The sequence below is a fragment of the Pseudorca crassidens genome, chromosome 9 (assembly GCF_039906515.1).
Source record: "Pseudorca crassidens isolate mPseCra1 chromosome 9, mPseCra1.hap1, whole genome shotgun sequence".
In the NCBI taxonomy this organism is placed as follows: Eukaryota; Metazoa; Chordata; class Mammalia; order Artiodactyla; family Delphinidae; genus Pseudorca; species Pseudorca crassidens.
In genome coordinates, this window is record NC_090304.1 from 61,904,747 (window position 1) to 61,922,273 (window position 17,527).

A 17,527-nucleotide genomic window follows, 5' to 3' on the forward strand; every position below is an offset into this window, starting at 1 on the left:
TTTCCAACATGTGAACCTCATAATGTTTAATAATATAGAGCTATTAAATCACTTTACTTTTCTATCTAGAAGGATAAAGCCACAAAAAAAAATGTTCTCTCATAAGGCCAGCATTGTGTAATGAATCAACTAAAATACCAAAGGATGAACTTAGAGCAAAACATCTTAGAGAACAAAAGGGAAAAGCAAAAGGTTTCTTTGGGCTGTACAATTATAATATGTGTTTCCTTATTTTGGGCTTTAAAAGTTTTATAGAGAACTTGTTAATTTCTACCCCAAAGGTTATAATATGAGCAGTTTAGAGCACTGGAAAGAATTATAAAAATAGCAACAAATAAAGCACAAAAGCAAAAATGACAATCATATTTTGCATTCATATAATGTCACTTGCTGGGGGGCTGACAACAGATCAAGGCAATTATGTATCACAGCTATACTAAAAAAAAAAAATTGGAAAAATGAAAACCGTCATTTAACTATGTGAATTTGTTTTTCTTTTTTCTTTTCGGCCATGCCACATGGCATGTGGGATCATAGCTCCCTGACCAGGGATCGAACCTGCACTCCCTGCAGTGGAAGCGTAGAGTCTTAACCACTGGACCACCAAGGAAGTCCCTAACTATGTGAATTTTACTTTGTTAAACTGAGAGATGTGAAAAGTTGTCAATGACATATCACAAAACCCAAAAAGGTATATTAAAGTAACCTTATTGATGATGACTTATATGTACGGCAATTACCAGATTTATGACTGAGTCGTTGTATTTAAGATCTATCTTATTTAGGCATTCAATGTGTCTGGCTTATGGACTACAAAGCCTAGCTCTAAGGGCTTTTGGAAAGGGAGAATCCACAGTCAAAACTGTAGGCCAGAACCAACCAGATGTCCAAACACAGTGCTTACCAAAGGTTGTGGACGGGAGTACCGAACAAAGGCACAACAAAGAGAGTGCTCCCTGATTTGAGAGGGTGGGTGTTTGGGAGCTGTGTCAACAGCACACAGTGACAAGAGCAATTTAAATAAATACACAATTCTGGAGACAAACCCACCTCTTAATTTTTCAAATTAAGGCTATGAATACAATAGCTACTATCTATTATCACCATAATTTCATAAAATAAAATATATTTGACACCGAAGTTAGAAGGAGATCATAATCTCAGGAAGGATTCTTCCTAAGGAAGGACAGAGGGCAATCTAACATTGATGTATGTATATGTATCTTGCAAAGTCCTTCTTTTCCTTCATTTTGCCCCAGACCAGTAGAAGTTAGGCCGTGAACCATCACCAGTCTATGAACTTGAATTTGGGAAAACACTGACTTAAAGCACACCCAGAAGTGCTGGAATTATGTAGAATAGAATGTTTTATAGTATGTCTGTGGCTTTGTCAATGGTTGGGGTATAGCTTAACAAGGCAATTTAAATAGTGGAAAGAATAAGATAGGATAGGTTATATTCAAGAAAGACCTCTCTATTTCATTTCAAATTAAGTGTAATCACTGACCCCCCATTAGTTAATATCTTGCAGACTTCTGAGCATCACTATGTGTATATGTGTGTGTGTGTACATTCCGTAACTTCTCTCCCTTTTTTTTTTTTCTTTTTGCGGTACGCGGGCCTCTCACTGTTGTGGCTTCTCCCGCTGCGGAGCACAGGCTCCGGACGCGCAGGCTCAGCGGCCATGGCTCGCGGGCCCAGCGGCTCCGCGGCATGTGGGATCTTCCCAGACCGGGGCACGAACCCGTATCCCCTGCATCGCCAGGCGGACTCTCAACCACTGCGCCACCAGGGAAGCCCTTCTCTCCCATTTTAATCATGCTAATAAATTCCTTCTTGATATCCTCTCAGCATATGCCCTCTATTACAGCACCTATTCTATGGGATTCTAATTGTTTTCCTTCTGCTGTGGTCTCTTCTATTAGAATGAGTCCCTTTGGGAAAGGGCTACATCTAATTTGTCTTTGTATTCCCAATGCAGAGCACAGTCTCTGTCACAGGCTCACTAAGTATAGAGGTCACTACATATTTATTGGAATAAATAAATTTATAATAATTTAAATAATTCTTATTGTCTTTAAAAAATCATTAATATTTGTCAGGTATATTGCTGGGCACCAGGGATAGAGGAAATGATTACAACACAGTTCCCAAGCTCAAGAGGTTCAGTGTAGTTGATGAGATAGATACGGCAATCAAATAACAATAATAATACAGTAGGCTAAGTTCTATAACTTTAGAAGGATGGATGAGGGCCCCCCTCCCAGGCTGAAAGCATCAGGGAGGGGTTTCTATTGGTACCCCAGAAGTCGCACTACCTGGGCTTACTAGCAGTTACCTAGGTGAAGAGATCTGTGAGTGGGGGCTGGCACTGAGACGGACGAGTAGATTCTACGTCGACTTGTTTAGAGAGGAGGCATTTAAGAATGGGGGCTTCCCTGGTGGCGCAGTGGTTGGGCGTCCGCCTACTGGTGCAGGGGATGCGGGTTCGTGCCCCGGTCCGGGAGGATCCCGCGTGCCGCGGAGCGGCTGGGCCCGTGGGCCATGGCCGCTGGGCCTGTGCGTCTGGAGCAGGTGCTCCGCGACAGGGGAGGCCATGGCAGTGAGAGGCCCGCGTACCGCAAAAAAAAAAAAAAAAAAAGAAAGGGAGACGCAGGAGCAAAAACTTGTAAGTAAGGGACACAGTGTTTTTCCCTGAGAACTACAAGGAGAACTGCTTTGAATGAAAGGCAGGTGATGGCGGGAGGGCAGAGGATTAGTTAGGGCAGGGACAAAATCAGATGCGTATTTTAGAAGGCTCTATGTGTGCTATAATGTGAAGAATGAATTGAAGGTACGTAGAGCTTTTGGTAGAGAGCAGTTGGTAAGTGTTTCAGATGGACGATGATTCTAGCCGAATCTAGGGTGGATATAATGTGGAAAGACTGCAGAGGAATTATTCCAGAGATGTTAAAGACATATGGATTGGTAGGACACTTAGATATCAACTTAAGGTGAATCAGTAGAAGGAAGCCGGGAAAACGTCTTAGTGTCATAACCTGTACATAACCAGTACATGGAAATGCTAAGCTTACTGTGTGGCAGGCATTTTTCACATATAAATTCAATCCTCATAAAGACTCTGTGAGATGGATACTTTTATTATTTCCATATTATGGATAAGGAAATGAAGGCACAGAGAGATCACACAGGTACTTAAGAAGTAGAGCTGGAATTTGAACCCAAGCACATGCTCCCAAATACTAAACCATACTATTATTGGTCATTAAGACAGTGGATATAACCGGAGACAACAATCTGAAAGGTAAGATGATGAGTGTGCTTTCTGATGTGTCTTAGGGCATTTGAGGAAAGATGTCCAGTAGGAATCTACATGTATGAGTCTGGAGTCAAGGAAAGATCTGGTTGCAGATATAGAGATGGGAGACATAAGCACATAGCTGGGAACCAAATCCGTGGACATGGATGCCTTCTACTAGGGAGGGTGTGCAGAGGAGAAAGAGAAGGCATCCCTGAGTGAAATGGACAAAAGGGATGAGGAGAAGAGGAGATGTCTAAGGAGATGGGGAAGAGAAACTCGAAGTTGCAAGGAGAATCATGAGCCTAGAAGAGGGATTATGGAAGTTAAAAAAAAAAAAAGGTTTCAGGAAGGTGCAAGCAACAGAGGCAAGTGTACAGAAAGATAAAATTTGATAAAGACTAAGAAGTTTCCACTGAATTTAGGAGCAAAGACTCTTGGTGACTTTGGTGAAAACAATTTCAGTGGAGAGCTCGGGGTGGCTCTGAAGAGTGAACAGGAGAAAAGGAAGAGAGAGAGTGTAGACAATTTTTCTAGTTGGGAAGGAGAGTTTTAAGGATTATTTTTATATAATGGGATGGCGATTGTTGTATAATAAAAGCAAATGGAACTGGATTTAAAGCTCAGCTCTGCCAGCTATTAGTTTTCTCAGTAAAGTAAGGATAAATATATCTACTTTATAGATGTATTATGAGGAGTAGTGATTATGTTTGTAGAACACCTAACAAAAAGTTGGTACTTAGTGAATGAGAGCTAGTCTTATTAAAAATAGGAAAATCTGAAGACCTCTAAATCCTCTGAATAATTAACTATTTGAATAATCTGTCAGAGAGTAGAAAAATCATCTAGGTTTTTAAATCAGTTTTTAAAATTATTTTTATCTGAATATTTTATGTCATAAGGACATAATCTTAGCTTTGTTGCTATATGAATTATTTAACTTTTAAATGGAAAATTTTTACAGCATTACTGAGTTATAATTCATACACCATAAATTCACTCATTTAAAGTATATCATTCAGTGGCTTTTAGTACATTAACAGAGTTGTGCAATCATCATTAAAATCTCATTTTAAAAGATTTTCAAACCCCCCCCCCCCCGAAGGAATCCCATACCCATCATCAATCACTCTCAATTCCCGCCACCTCCCTATCTAGCCCTAGGCATTCACTAATTTACTTTCTGGCTCTATAGATTTGCCTATTGTGGACACTTCATATAAATGGAATCATATAATATGTGGTCCTTGGTGACTGGCTTTTTTCACTCAGCATGTTTTTCAAGGTTCTTACATGCTGTAGCATGTATTAGTACTTCATTCCTTTTCCTGGCTGAGTAATATTACATCGTATGGATATACCACATGCTATTTATCCATTTATCAGTTGATGGATACTTGGATTATTTCCACCTTTTGGCTATTATGAATAATGCTACTATGAACATTTGTATACGTCTTGTATGGAGATATGTTTTCATTTTTCTTGGGTTTAGGTCTACCAGAGGAATTGCTGAGGCTAAATGGGGGATTCTTTTTTTATTTTTTTATTTTTTTGCGGTACGTGGGCCTCTCACTGTTGTGGCCTCTCCCGTTACGGAGCACAGGCTCCGGACGCGCAGGCTCAGCGGCCATGACTCACGGGCCCAGCCACTCCGCGGCATGTGGGATCTTCCCGGACCTGGGCACGAACCCGTGTCCCCTGCATTGGCAGGCGGACTCTCAACCACTGCGCCACCAGGGAAGCCCCTAAATGGGGGATTCTTAAATTTAGTTTTTACTAACAAAACTTAAACATACTTATTATGAACAATTAAAATAATTAAAAATTGTATAAAGGATAATTTCTTTCCCTCATCAAATCATACTCATCTGAGGTAAACACTGCTATCCTGAAGTAACATTTCTGTTTCCTTCCAGGCTTAGTCTATGATATGTAACCTTTCTGAGCATGAAACATTCTAAAAGATTGTGTTTAGTTTAAATTACTAACTGGCATGGGAGAAAATGCACTGGCACCTGACATCTCTGACCCCAGTCTTATATCTGCCACAGTCCTATGACTGTGTGATCTTGGTTAAGTTTCTTAATTTTGCTGGACTTATTTTCTCAATTTTTAAAAGAAGTGTTGGGATGCAATCTTCTCTAACCCTTTCTGATCAAGCATTCTCTGATTAAATGATACTTAGGGCCCTCTGGATATAAGATTAGCTTTAGGCTTATTTGCAACACGTATTTCTTTCTGTTCCTTTTCCTTTATAGTTGGAACTTTTTCTTTGTAGAATGAACATTAGAGGAAGGGAATGGCAATTACCCTCACCTTGCCAAGCACTGACATTTACTTAGCATGCTGAGCAAACTTACAGAGTGACTGGTGCTGCAAATCAAGTCCTTTTGCATGTCTTAATCTGTTCCTTTTCAATCTTCTAAGTTTGTTGAATTGATTTTTGTTTTATTACCCTTCACAGTGTCAGTCAGAGTTGCTGAGAGGTTTGCTTGCTCTGGACCTTGATCCCACCTTTGAAAGCCTAGCAGTGCACATTACAATGACCTAACCCTCTAAGACATGTTGGAGGAATCCACGTATGACGTGACTTCTCCAGAGCATCTGGCATTGACACATGTAGAATACAAATAAAACAGACTTTAACAAAAAGTAGACATCACCTGTTACAACGCCCAGTAGATAGGATGAAGAAAATCTGTTTCTGTGGCCTAACTCAGAAATCTCAGGGAAAACAGTACGTATCACCTTCTCTCAAGATAATAAGGGTGAACTATGGCCCATAGAGAAGGATTCCTCTCAAATACCTACTCTTCCATGCACTGCCTTCAGCCAGAAGAGCTTCCACTAAATGTAAACCCACCCTTTGGGCTGTGAGTCACTGTTTCAGGTGGACACCTACCATTTGTCATTCCACTGAGTGTCACTATGTGCTCATGTGTCACATGGACAACATACAGCATTGTTCCTACCCATAAAGAGGTGACAGAGAGTCACCCTGTTTTCATTTATACAGAATTATTACTAGTGGAAAATTTGCAAATAGACTTGGTTTGTTCTTGACGTTCACTATTCCCCTGGGTATTATGGGATGGAAGTGCACGAAGAACTAAAGATTGTTTGCCGGCTCCCTCAGTAGCTAACTTTGGACCTAAAAAGAAAAAAAGGAAGGGTCTAAATATTGTGACAACTTAAGATGGCAGACATGGGGTTAGAAAGAGCCTGAATCTTGAGTGAATTCAGCAAGTGTCAATTTCCACTTGCTGACCTAAGGAAACAGAGGGGGGTCTCGTGACATTCCGTGAGAGAGGTCTCATTGAGGGGTACAGCAAGAACATGGGATACATTAGGAGGCCTTTTAGAGAGAAGGGAGAGAAGAAACCGACAGTACATACCCAGATGAGGATTCAGGAAAGGCACCTTGCATTGTGGAGCCGTGATTTATAGGAAGTCTTTGACCAAAGATTACTAGGAACTCTTGACCAATTGGATGCCAGTAGCTGCCTGAAGCATCATTGGACAAGCCATCCACCCACCCCAACCTGATTTCCCACAGTCACTATCCCCATCCCTCCTGTTGTAATTTCTTTTAACTTCAGGGTTTTAAAAAGTAGATCATCTTCTGAGAAAGGATTGATGCTCTGGAAAATGAATATTAAAGTTGCTCAACAAAGAAAAGTCTGTCTGTCTTTTTTGTTTCTCTGCTGGGAAAGAGTCTGGATTAGAAGCTGTTTTTATGGGTCACAAGGATCCCAGAGGAAAAGGCTCCAACATGAAAATCAGGACAAGGAATCTGGCTGGGACAGAAACAGAGCTGCTATGGAAGATGGCAAGAAAAACAGGGAAGGCAACAGTCCCTGCCTGAGGGCAAAAGCCCCAGGTGACAAGAGGTCCCACGTGGTACCTGTCAAGAGGCAGAAGCGTGGATCTCAGTGTTGTAACACAAGATGCCCAGTTGTAGAGCACCGGTAGAGGGTAGAAATGAAAGGCTTCTCATCTCGCCCCTGCCAGACACTGCCCAGCTCCTAGAAGTCTGGCCTCGGTGTGGAGCACCAGTGTGGACAGCAGTGGAAAAGTAGATGTACATCTGAAATGACATCATTCTAAGGGGTTGGGACAGTGACAAAGGTGAGAAGACTAAGTGATTTGTCATAAGTGAGGGGCATCCTATGGGGAAACAATGGGAAAGGTTGCCTTGTAAGAGTGTGGAAATGGTTGTTCAGGACAACGCATGAGTCACCAAGGGCCCTGCAAAGAAGGAAGGGAGAGTCTCAGAATTCCAGCAATTATACTGGTGGACATCTGGTCAGAGACTTTTGTTTTTACTCACAGCCCCTTTCCTCATGCCCAGTGTAGCCTAAGGCCCCCCTACAAGGAACATAGATTCCAGTGCTAGCAAGAGAGTAAGAATTTATCCAGTAGCTTATCATATGAGAGTGGGGAGAGCTGGAAGGAAACCTGGTCTGTCACTTGACCTTCAGATTTCACATGAAAAAGGTCTGAACGCCTAGAAATCGATGAACACAAACCTATAAATATAGTATCTAGGAGAAAGCAGAATGGATCCAGAATAAATAAGGCTGAAAGCTAAGTAAAATTCACATATATTTGAAAAATACAATCTGTAATAATTATTTTTTACATTACCAATGGCTGTCAATTATATGCACAAAATAAACCCTCTGGGCCCAGTGGTCCCTAAACCTCCTGAGACTAGTGTTTGACCATGCCTGGACTGTGTATCCCCAGAAGTACTAACCGTATAATAGGCATTTAATACATATTTGTGGGCTGAGTGGCAGTTTCCTCATCTGGAGCATATCAAGTTTGACTAAATTGTTTCTAGGGTGTCTTCCATCTCTGAACTTGTGTTAGACTCTAGTTATTTTCAAACCTATAGGGTTGACAGAGTGATATCCTCATAATGATGCCAGAGACACAAGAAAGGAAGCAGAACATTAGAATAAATTTGAGAGAGATGGAAATAACAAAGAGAAATAGATTCTCATCCCCGTCTTCAGTCTGGGCCAATCCATTCTGTTAGGCAGGTTGTTCAAGAGAACGCTTGACCAAGGGAATGAGCTAGGGCTGAAACCCGATCTGAACTCCTTTTACATGTCACACTGGGGCCTGGTACATTTTGTCCTTCATCCAGAAGGGGAGCATTTCGGGATTTCCCTGGTGGTACAGTGGTTAAGAGTCCACCTGCCAGTGCAGGGGACACGGGTTTGATCTCTGGTCCGGGAAGATCCCACATGCTGTGGAGCAACTAAGCCTGTGCGCCACAACTACTGAAGCCCACGCGCCTAGAGTCCATGCTCCACAAGAGAAGCCACCACAATGAGAAGCCCGCACACTGCAACGAAGAGTAGCCCCCATGCACCACAACTAGGGAAAGCCCGCACGCAGCAACGAAGACCCAACGCAGAAGGGGAGCATTTCTTAAATTTAGACAAAAGCTCTAGCTGGGTTAGCTAAGCCCAGTAGACCCTCCCCCCACTTAAAGCGAACCATAAAATTCCTCTTTACTTTCTAATGTACTCACTTTCTCTGGAATATAGTGATCTTAGGTTTTAGCATTCAGTGTGGAACACACATCCCTGCTGACTTCAAAAACCTTGTTCAAGGGATCCTTTAAACTTCATATGAGCTTAAGGTCTACAGAACTGAATTAAAGAGTGGAAATGGAAGACTTACCTTCTCTGCATTGAGAGGTAAATTTTGATCCTTTAATGAAAACAAAATTCTGCATTCTGAAATATTTAGATCTCTGTATAAATATAAGCAGTCTTGCACAGCCCTTCCTCCTATACTGCCAACCCTAGCATTCATCTCCCTTTACAATTCACTGGACTCACCATCAGGCTAGGAATGAAAACAGCCTCTCGTAATTGTCCTTTAATAAAAATTCATTCCCACCTCAGCCTGAGGTATCTACTTAGGGGGTCATAATATGTCATTTTACACACACACACACACACACACACACACACACACACACACACATATAAATAGCTAACATTAACAGGGAAGTTCATACTTATCAGGCACTGCTCTTCACACTTTACGTATTAAATCCTTACAGCAACCCATGAAATGGATACCACGATTATTGCTATCGTACAGATTGAGGATACAGAAGCTCAGAGTGGTTGTCAATTGCTCAACTTTACATAATTAGGGATTTGTGGAGGCAAGATTCAAACCCTAACACTTTGATTCTAGAGTCTAGATTCTTAACCATATATTCATTATCTATCCATCCACCTATCTATTAAAATTTGACTATTGTTAAATGATGTATCCTTTTTTTTCCTCAGAATTTAATGCTTGAGGAGTATTACGTGTGATGAGAATAACATTCAATAAATATTTATTGAGCACATGTGAAAAGAACAGATTCTGGTGCCAGCCTGCTAGATTCAAATCCTATCCTAATCCTAAGTGACCTTAGGTCACTTAACCTCTCCAGACCTCAGTTTCTTCACTTGCAAAATGGGGATAATGATAACACATGCCTTCTTGGACTGCTGTGTGGATTAATGAGCTAATTTGTAGAAAGTGCAGCCTGGCAGGTAATAAGATTATATAAGTGACAGTGATTGTTTTCTTCTCCTCCTTCCGCTTCATCACCATCATCACCACTATTACTGTTAGGACTACATGCCAGAAATCATTTTTGGCACAGGGAATCCAACAGTAAATAAAACAACAAAACCCTCGCTCTAATGAAATTAATAGTCTAAGTATGTCCTGATATATTGTTTCAACAATCTCACCCCATTGTTTCCATTTGTTAGTTAAATACGTAACCATAGTTTTCTATAAAATTGGAATAATCATACCTACCCCAGAGACTGTCATGAGGATAAAATTAGTTAGTACATATAAAAGTTTGGAAAAGTGCCTGGCATATAAAAGCACTCAGTACACTTAGCAGTTTTAATTTGTATCTATGCTGTGGGTGTTATGGTTTAATGTTACTGTCTTGATTCTTTCTGAGTTCCTATAATTTGTTGCTATAGTGATTTTGCATAGCATTTTCTCACAGCTACTTTGCCTCCATAAAGAAATGCTTTTGAAATTATGCTTATTCTTCAGTTTCTTATTGCTGCCCAATAATACAATGATTTACTAAAGTAGATACAAAGATTGCTCCCAAAACAAAAAGAATATACTAAAACTGAGGGAAAATATTCATAACGTCTCAGGTAGATAAGTAATCTGGCTTTTTCGAAACAGCAAGTCGAGTCAGTTTAGATTGTTGCATCACTATTTGAATGTCTCAGAACAGGAATTTTGGAATAAGATCAATCTGGGTGCATTTCCCAGCTCTCCTGAGACTCCCTCTCTGGATCTACTAGGGTTGTTGTGAAGAGTAATTGAGAGTTTTAGGAAGAGGGTAAGTACCCTGGCCTTCCTTCCTCCTTTACACTATATGATGTAATTTGAAATGTGCTTTAAAAAAAATTCTTGAAATCTTAATGAAAGAACACCTCCTCCCTAATATAAGAACAAAAGTGAAGGGAAACAGTAAATGGCATGTTTTTTAAAAAGGATCTACATAGAAAATGCATTACGTTTAAAGCAAGGGGTGTTTCTTTCGGTGTGAATCCTTGCGTATATCGCACTGCACAGAGAAGAGGCTGTAAAACGGAATGTGGCAAGAGCCGCCTCTGTGACTTTGTGGGAGTCATTAATCTCTCCTTAGTTTGCTTAATTCCAGTTGGGTTTAGTGATCACCTACTTCAAAAAGGCAGCGAAGGCCTTTGAAGAAGAAGCTGCTGCATAAACTCCGGAAGGAGTCGGGCTTTAGGAGCCATGCCCGGAGGGTTTCCTCTCCTGGTTTTAATTAAAAATGAAATTAAGAACTCTTTCAAATTATCTCAGCCTTTTAAGGGCATAAGAAGGTCAATGATTTGTTAAGCATCTTCTTTCTTCTTTTAATGGTGCATTTCCCAGATTACATCGTGTGAACAAGGCTTGAATTGCTTTCAGGATCCACAGATTTGTGGCACTGTGGACATAAGACGTGGGGGCCTGAGTGAGAAGCTGCGGTGAGTGCGAGAGGGATTAAGGCTCCCTGAGAGCAGGCGCCTGGCCGTGGGAAAGCCCTGGCTGGAGTCCTGGCTCTTCCGTTTGCTACATCAAAACTCACCCTCTACAGAGTTAGTTGTCGGGATTGTTAGAAACAAGAAGGTGCATACGGAAAGTGCCTGGCTACTAATCTGTGCTCTAGCTGTCATTTTGTCTACGTTCCTAAAAAGGTACGTGTGGTCTAGAAATACTGCTATGTGAGTAGATTAAAAAAAGAAAATTATACATGCGTGAAGTCGCACGTGGCTTTAGAAATATGCCACCTTTTACGGGGAGACTATAAATGCAAGAATAAAAGGGAAAATATATGACTTTGCCTGTGGTGACAAGGATGCTGCCACTAAGAATGACAGAAGAAATTAGCATCCACAGCTTCCTTTTGGCCCCTGGGGATATACCTGTGTTGGTAAATATTCTTCACCTGATTTGTGATAACACCAAAAATAAATATGCATGAGCTCAAGGCTTTAAAACAGAATAAGCATATGAAAACAATTAATAATGACTAATGTAGGTAGTGCCTAGATGAAAATTCACTTGCTCCATTTCCCTGGATCCTCACAACAACCCTAAGAGGAGAATAGCACAGCTATGATTAATTTCCCCCTTTTCTGGTGAGTTAATGCCCAGAAGAAGGCCTCAAACCTAGACAGTCTGGACACAATCCCTGGCTCCTCCACAACATCACGTCGCCTTCATTTCAAACAAGAGACCTCCTCATATACTTTGCCTCCCTTTCCTTCCACTGAGTTTCCCTCTACAGAGTTTTATGTTTAAATATATTTATTGTGGACAACAGCGCCCCCTGTCTCCAAGGGGAGATGATGCAATCACCATCTCATGAATACTCCAAGCCAGAAAAGTCTTCCCCTTGAATCAGTCAATCACTAAGTACCACCCAATCTATTTGATAATTAATTCTGTATCTATTTATATCTCTCCATCGCCATAGCTTCAGTTTAGTTCTTCATGATTTCAACCCTACTTGATATGCTAACTAGTCTCCCTGTCTTCAAACTCTTCTCACACAGCAGACAGAGTGATCTTTCTAAAAACACAAATTGAATTATGTCGTTGCTCAGCATTCAAACTCCTCGCTGCTTACAGGATGAAGTTCAAAATCTTCAGCTTGGCAAGTAACACCCTCTATGAACTGTAGCTGCCTGCAGCTCCAACTTTATCACCCACCCAATAACCCTTAGCCACACAGAACTACTGGTTGTTCCAGAGTGCCCTGTGCTTTCACACATCATGAGGCTTAACTCTGTGCTATTCCTTTTACCTGCAACATACTTCTTCCCTCTTCTGACTGATGAGCTCAGTGTCTTTGAGAAAACTTTAAGAAAAGCAGAGGCTGAGTTAGCTGATTCCTCCTCTGTTTACCTTTAGAGACTCGCGTGTACTTTTATGATAGCATTATTATGTCTAGAAGTTATATTTGATTTTGGGTTTATAGACTTTGAGACAGTTAAAACATTAATAGATACATTTTCTAATATTTTATAAGAAGAGAACGCTTGCCAAAGACAGGCCACCATAACTTTGCCATATGGCTGAAATCTTGTAAGAGAAAAGATCTTGCTCTGTGTTCCCAAACTAGGAATGGCTTGAGGCTGCCAACTTTGATTTCTACACAAGGAGTGAATTATAGACATGGATTCTGAGCCCTGTAGAAAATTGTTAGAAACTAATCTAGCAGATGGACCTACGAAAAGATAAGGTTAAGTTTCCCAGGAAGACTGGTTCTTCTAAATGACTAGGAATTAATAACATAAGGTGTGAGTGGGGAAGATTCCTGTGTATATGTGTAAGTTCACACCTTCGCAGAAGGGACAGTCTGAGTGCATGTTTGCTCCCATCAGTACCTCTTATAATAGTCTTCTTTTAGTTACCTAGAGACTAAGTACACTGGAGAAACCAAGGGCCTTTAGCAGATATACATCACAATGCACAGTAATGAATTCTTCACTTACATGTTGAACTGCTTAAGGGGAAGGACCATGTCTTATTCACCTTTAAATCCCTAGCATCCAGGTTAATCTCTGGTGACCTAGTAGAAGTCCCATGAATACATCTCTTCAAGGAGTAAAGATGTTTTATGATCACCTAATACTTCAGAGTCCATTTCCTATCCCAAATCTGCCCACATATTTTAATTAGCCTTCATCTGGTTTATCTCAGTCTCTGTTTATCAACGACAAAACAATAATTAGGACCAATTATGTAAAAGGACAAATGAAAATATGCCGTATGTCGAGAAAACAGGCAAGAATATGATTTTCCTTGCCCCAGGAATATTAAAAGCTGAATAACTTACCATTTTCCCAAAGTAGAAAAACCAATTACAACATCAAAAACTACATCTTTTTTTTTTTTTTTCTTAAAGAAAAAGATATACTGGATAAGCAGGAGCCTCACAGCAATCCCATTTGTTTTTCATAGAGCTCCAAATTTTAGTTTTATTCCAGGCTCTGCCCATTTCTTGCTTTTGCAAGATCTGAAAAGTCAATTACTCTAAACATAATCTGCAGCCTTAGGAGCTGACACTTTGCCAAGTAATTTAAAATGCTTTGCTAAGGAAAACTTATAACTTCTCTGTTTTCTTTTAGATGATGTTATAGAAGTAAATTGTGTATACCATTAATTCATCCCTGAATATTTGCTATCAGTTCAAAGAGCTGAGAACTTGGGTATTCAAAAGGCAGAGAATACAGACGACTGACTCCCTGCTTTTGCTGACTTGCCTCCATTTTTATGAATGCTAATTAGAGATTAACTGGTACACAGGGAAGCGTGGTTCACAGGCTAACTTTCACAGAACTAGCTTACATCATCATCTGAGACTGTAATTACTATATCAATATGGGCATACTTCTGAAATAGACTGGGGGAATTTCTCAAATGCCCTGAAAAATATATATTAGCACATATTGCAACTTAAAGATTAGGCATTTCTTCAAAATTTTTGGTTGGCCTCTTCAATTTACATATTTGTAAAAGGTTGTCCTTAGTATAATATTTTGCACTTTGTCAGTGCTTGATAAATCTTGATTGAATGAATTGATATTTTCTTATAATATTCTTTGTAGGGCAGAAGATCCCTAAATACTTTTATTTTACCATGAGCAGAAGTAAGACGTGGACCCATGAAGACAATGGATTGGGTTCCTCATCATTAACAGAGTTGGATAAGGGCTTGTCTACCTAACTCTCAGTTCTCACCTACCTCTGATATTCTTTAAGTTATTCAAGGTCACAGTGGAAAAAGCAAGTGATGGTGTCATAAATGGAACTAGAATCTTTGAACTTGTCCCCTGAATTACTGGCTGTATTTCAAGAAACATCTGCTCAGAGAGGTATTTCCCATTGGAGAGGAAGTAAATAGTCTCTGAAAGGAATTGCCCAGTCTTCATGAAGAGCTGAGAGCTACCTAATCAATCTGTAATGTAGACACTGACCGTCAAGAAAATTGAAGGTGAAAGTGAAATACACAAAATTAGTTCTAGTCTGTTATTTGTTTCCATGCATGGATTCATTCATTCATGGAGGTAAAAAAAATGGGTAAAGCACAGCTTGAGCCATGACCTGTTCTTGAAACAGGTATCTGTTTGCTTGTCTTCAGATCTTATTTCCACGTTAATTAGGCACGCAGTAATTCTCAGCTCCTGCTGTGCCAGCACTGGGCTAAGTGTTAGCGGTGAACAAAATAGACAGCGTTTCACTCATTGACCTTGCAGCACAGAGCGTGAGATAGGCATTTGGTTTAAAAATCACATAAATGTACAATTATAAATTGCTTGAGTCATATGGGGAAAAAGAGAGAGAGAGAATAGAGTAGAGGACCTGATTTCCTTTTTCAAGGAGCTTCTCTGTGGAAGTACAAGTTAAACTTAGACCTAAGATGACCAGAAGTTAATCAGGCAAAGTGTAGGGAGGGCTTTTCAGTTTGAGGAATGAGCATGTGTGAAGCGCTTGAGACAGGAAGAGATTCAGTGCATTTTGTGAAGAAAAGGAAGGCTGGTGTGAACAGTGTGTTCAGCAAAAGGAAGAGTGACATGAGATGTTTAAGAGGCAGGCAGCGGCTTGATCATGCACAGCCTGGATGCCATGTTAATGACTTTGCATTTTATCCTAATGCAAAGGAGAGAGAGCGATCTGATCTGTATTTTTAACAGATCACTTTGGCTGCACTGAAACTAAAAGAGGAGGACAAAAGTGGAAGGGGTGAGACCAATTAGGAGACTATTATAGGTGGAAGATGATGGAGGCTTGGATTAAAGCGGTGGAAAAACTAGCAGGAGAATTAATAGATTTGAGATATATTTCAGAGGTAGAATCAACAGGACTTGAAGACAGACTGAATGATGGGTGTGAGGGAAAACAAAGTGCGAAGTGTGATTTTCAAGTTTTGGCTTGGGCAGTGGAGTAAATATATGTGCCATTTACTGAGTTGGACAAGTGTGGAAGGGGAACAAAGTGGGGGAGAAATCAAGAACTTCAGTATCAGTGTATTGGTGGCAATGCCACTAAAATGGGTATGTCTGTGTGTGTGTGACATTTTTCTAGAAATAAATATGAAAAAGTATGGAAAAGGAAAGGAAAGAATAGGGAAAAGGATACGGACAGAATGAGAATAAATAGAAAATAGAATTCCCAAAGGGAAGATGAAGGGTGAGGGTGGGGACTAGTGCATATCAGGACTGCTGAGGGTGTGTAATACGAAAAACACATATTCAACATTATACTGCAATTTTTAAAAAAAAATTGGGGGAAAAAACCCTGTGGTTTTCATAATACAGATTACAGAAAGTAAATGGAGAAGAATCATATCTGGTGGGTCCATACAAAAGGTAGATTCTGTCATCCACTTACTGGTGAGTTTTTAGGAAGGGATACATCACAATCCCCAGTGGGAGGCAAGGAATGTAATTCTTGTGTTCATCAAAAAAGAACACGGCTTAAAAAAAAAAAAAGATTCATTGACACTGAGCCAGATGAAGGGAGATGAGCAGGCAGGATAAAAACAGAGAAAGGAAAGACAAAGAGAAATGGGTGGAGAATTTTTCCAGCAAGCAAAGACGTCTGGGCCATCATGCCTATGCCTATGCAGGTGCTAGTGGTCACCTGGGTTTGAATCCCAGCCCTGCCACTTAGTGGTGGCTGATCGTGGGCATGTCAGGTAACTTCTCAAGCCCCGACTTTTGTATTTGTAAAGCAAAGATAATGATAACATCTACCTCATCAGGTGATTGTCAGGGTTAGGAGAAATAATTTGTAAAAAGTGCTCAACAACACGCCTGGCACACAGGAAGAGCTCAATAAATGTTAGCTGCCTTTATGTAGCTGACTATTTATAGATGCATAATTACTAGAAAGTCGTTATTGTAGGTGTGTGTGTTCCTTCTCCCTTCCCTATGGCTATGGTGACTTTGCCCTCTTAGCTTCAAAACTGTATTTTTCACTGTACCAAGAAAAAGTGTTTATAATTTGTTAAAAGTATAGGAGGATTTAATTAATATTTATAAAGAATTTTAAAACAAGCAAAGCTATTAGGCTTTACCTGTTGCAAATTAGTGAAAATGCCCCAGCTGATTACATAGCCAAAACTATGTTTCTCATCTATTTCTAGAAATGTTAGATATAACTTAAAATTTGTTATTGAACTCCCCTAGAGAGGCAAATAATTGACTTCTAAACTTATTCTTTGAAAATCTCCAAAGACAGAGATGATGTTCTAAGGAGACCCTCTTCACTATGAATCACTCTAAAATCTGTATTTTCTCAGTCCTAATAATATTATGAAGACATATGAAGATATTCTGTCTGAAAACATAACAATATAAGCACCCCATTACATGTAGAAACATCACAGTTGAGATCTCCCCACTTTAAACTAAATTGGAACTACCTTATGGAACATTGTATTCTCTTTTTCTTTCTCCCTCTCTGGCTGCTACAGGAAGATAGGGTTTTATTATCTGTCATACATATGCTTTAGAATTATAATGCAGAATTATGTCCAACCTTCAGACTTAGAACAATTTGTTTACAAATTGTGGAAAAACTCAAAACATTCTAAGATCAAATCTGGACTCCACAGCTATTGGCAATATCATACTGAGGGAACTG

At 40.1% G+C, this 17,527-nt stretch overlaps 1 protein-coding gene across 24 annotated transcripts in view; it reads right to left on the reverse strand.

Annotated features, from left to right (window-relative positions):
- The window catches only part of DLG2 (discs large MAGUK scaffold protein 2), a 2,011,757-nt gene that overhangs the window by 464,678 nt on the left and 1,529,552 nt on the right, over nucleotides 1-17,527 (reverse strand). The gene's annotated exons all lie outside the window — the stretch shown is intronic.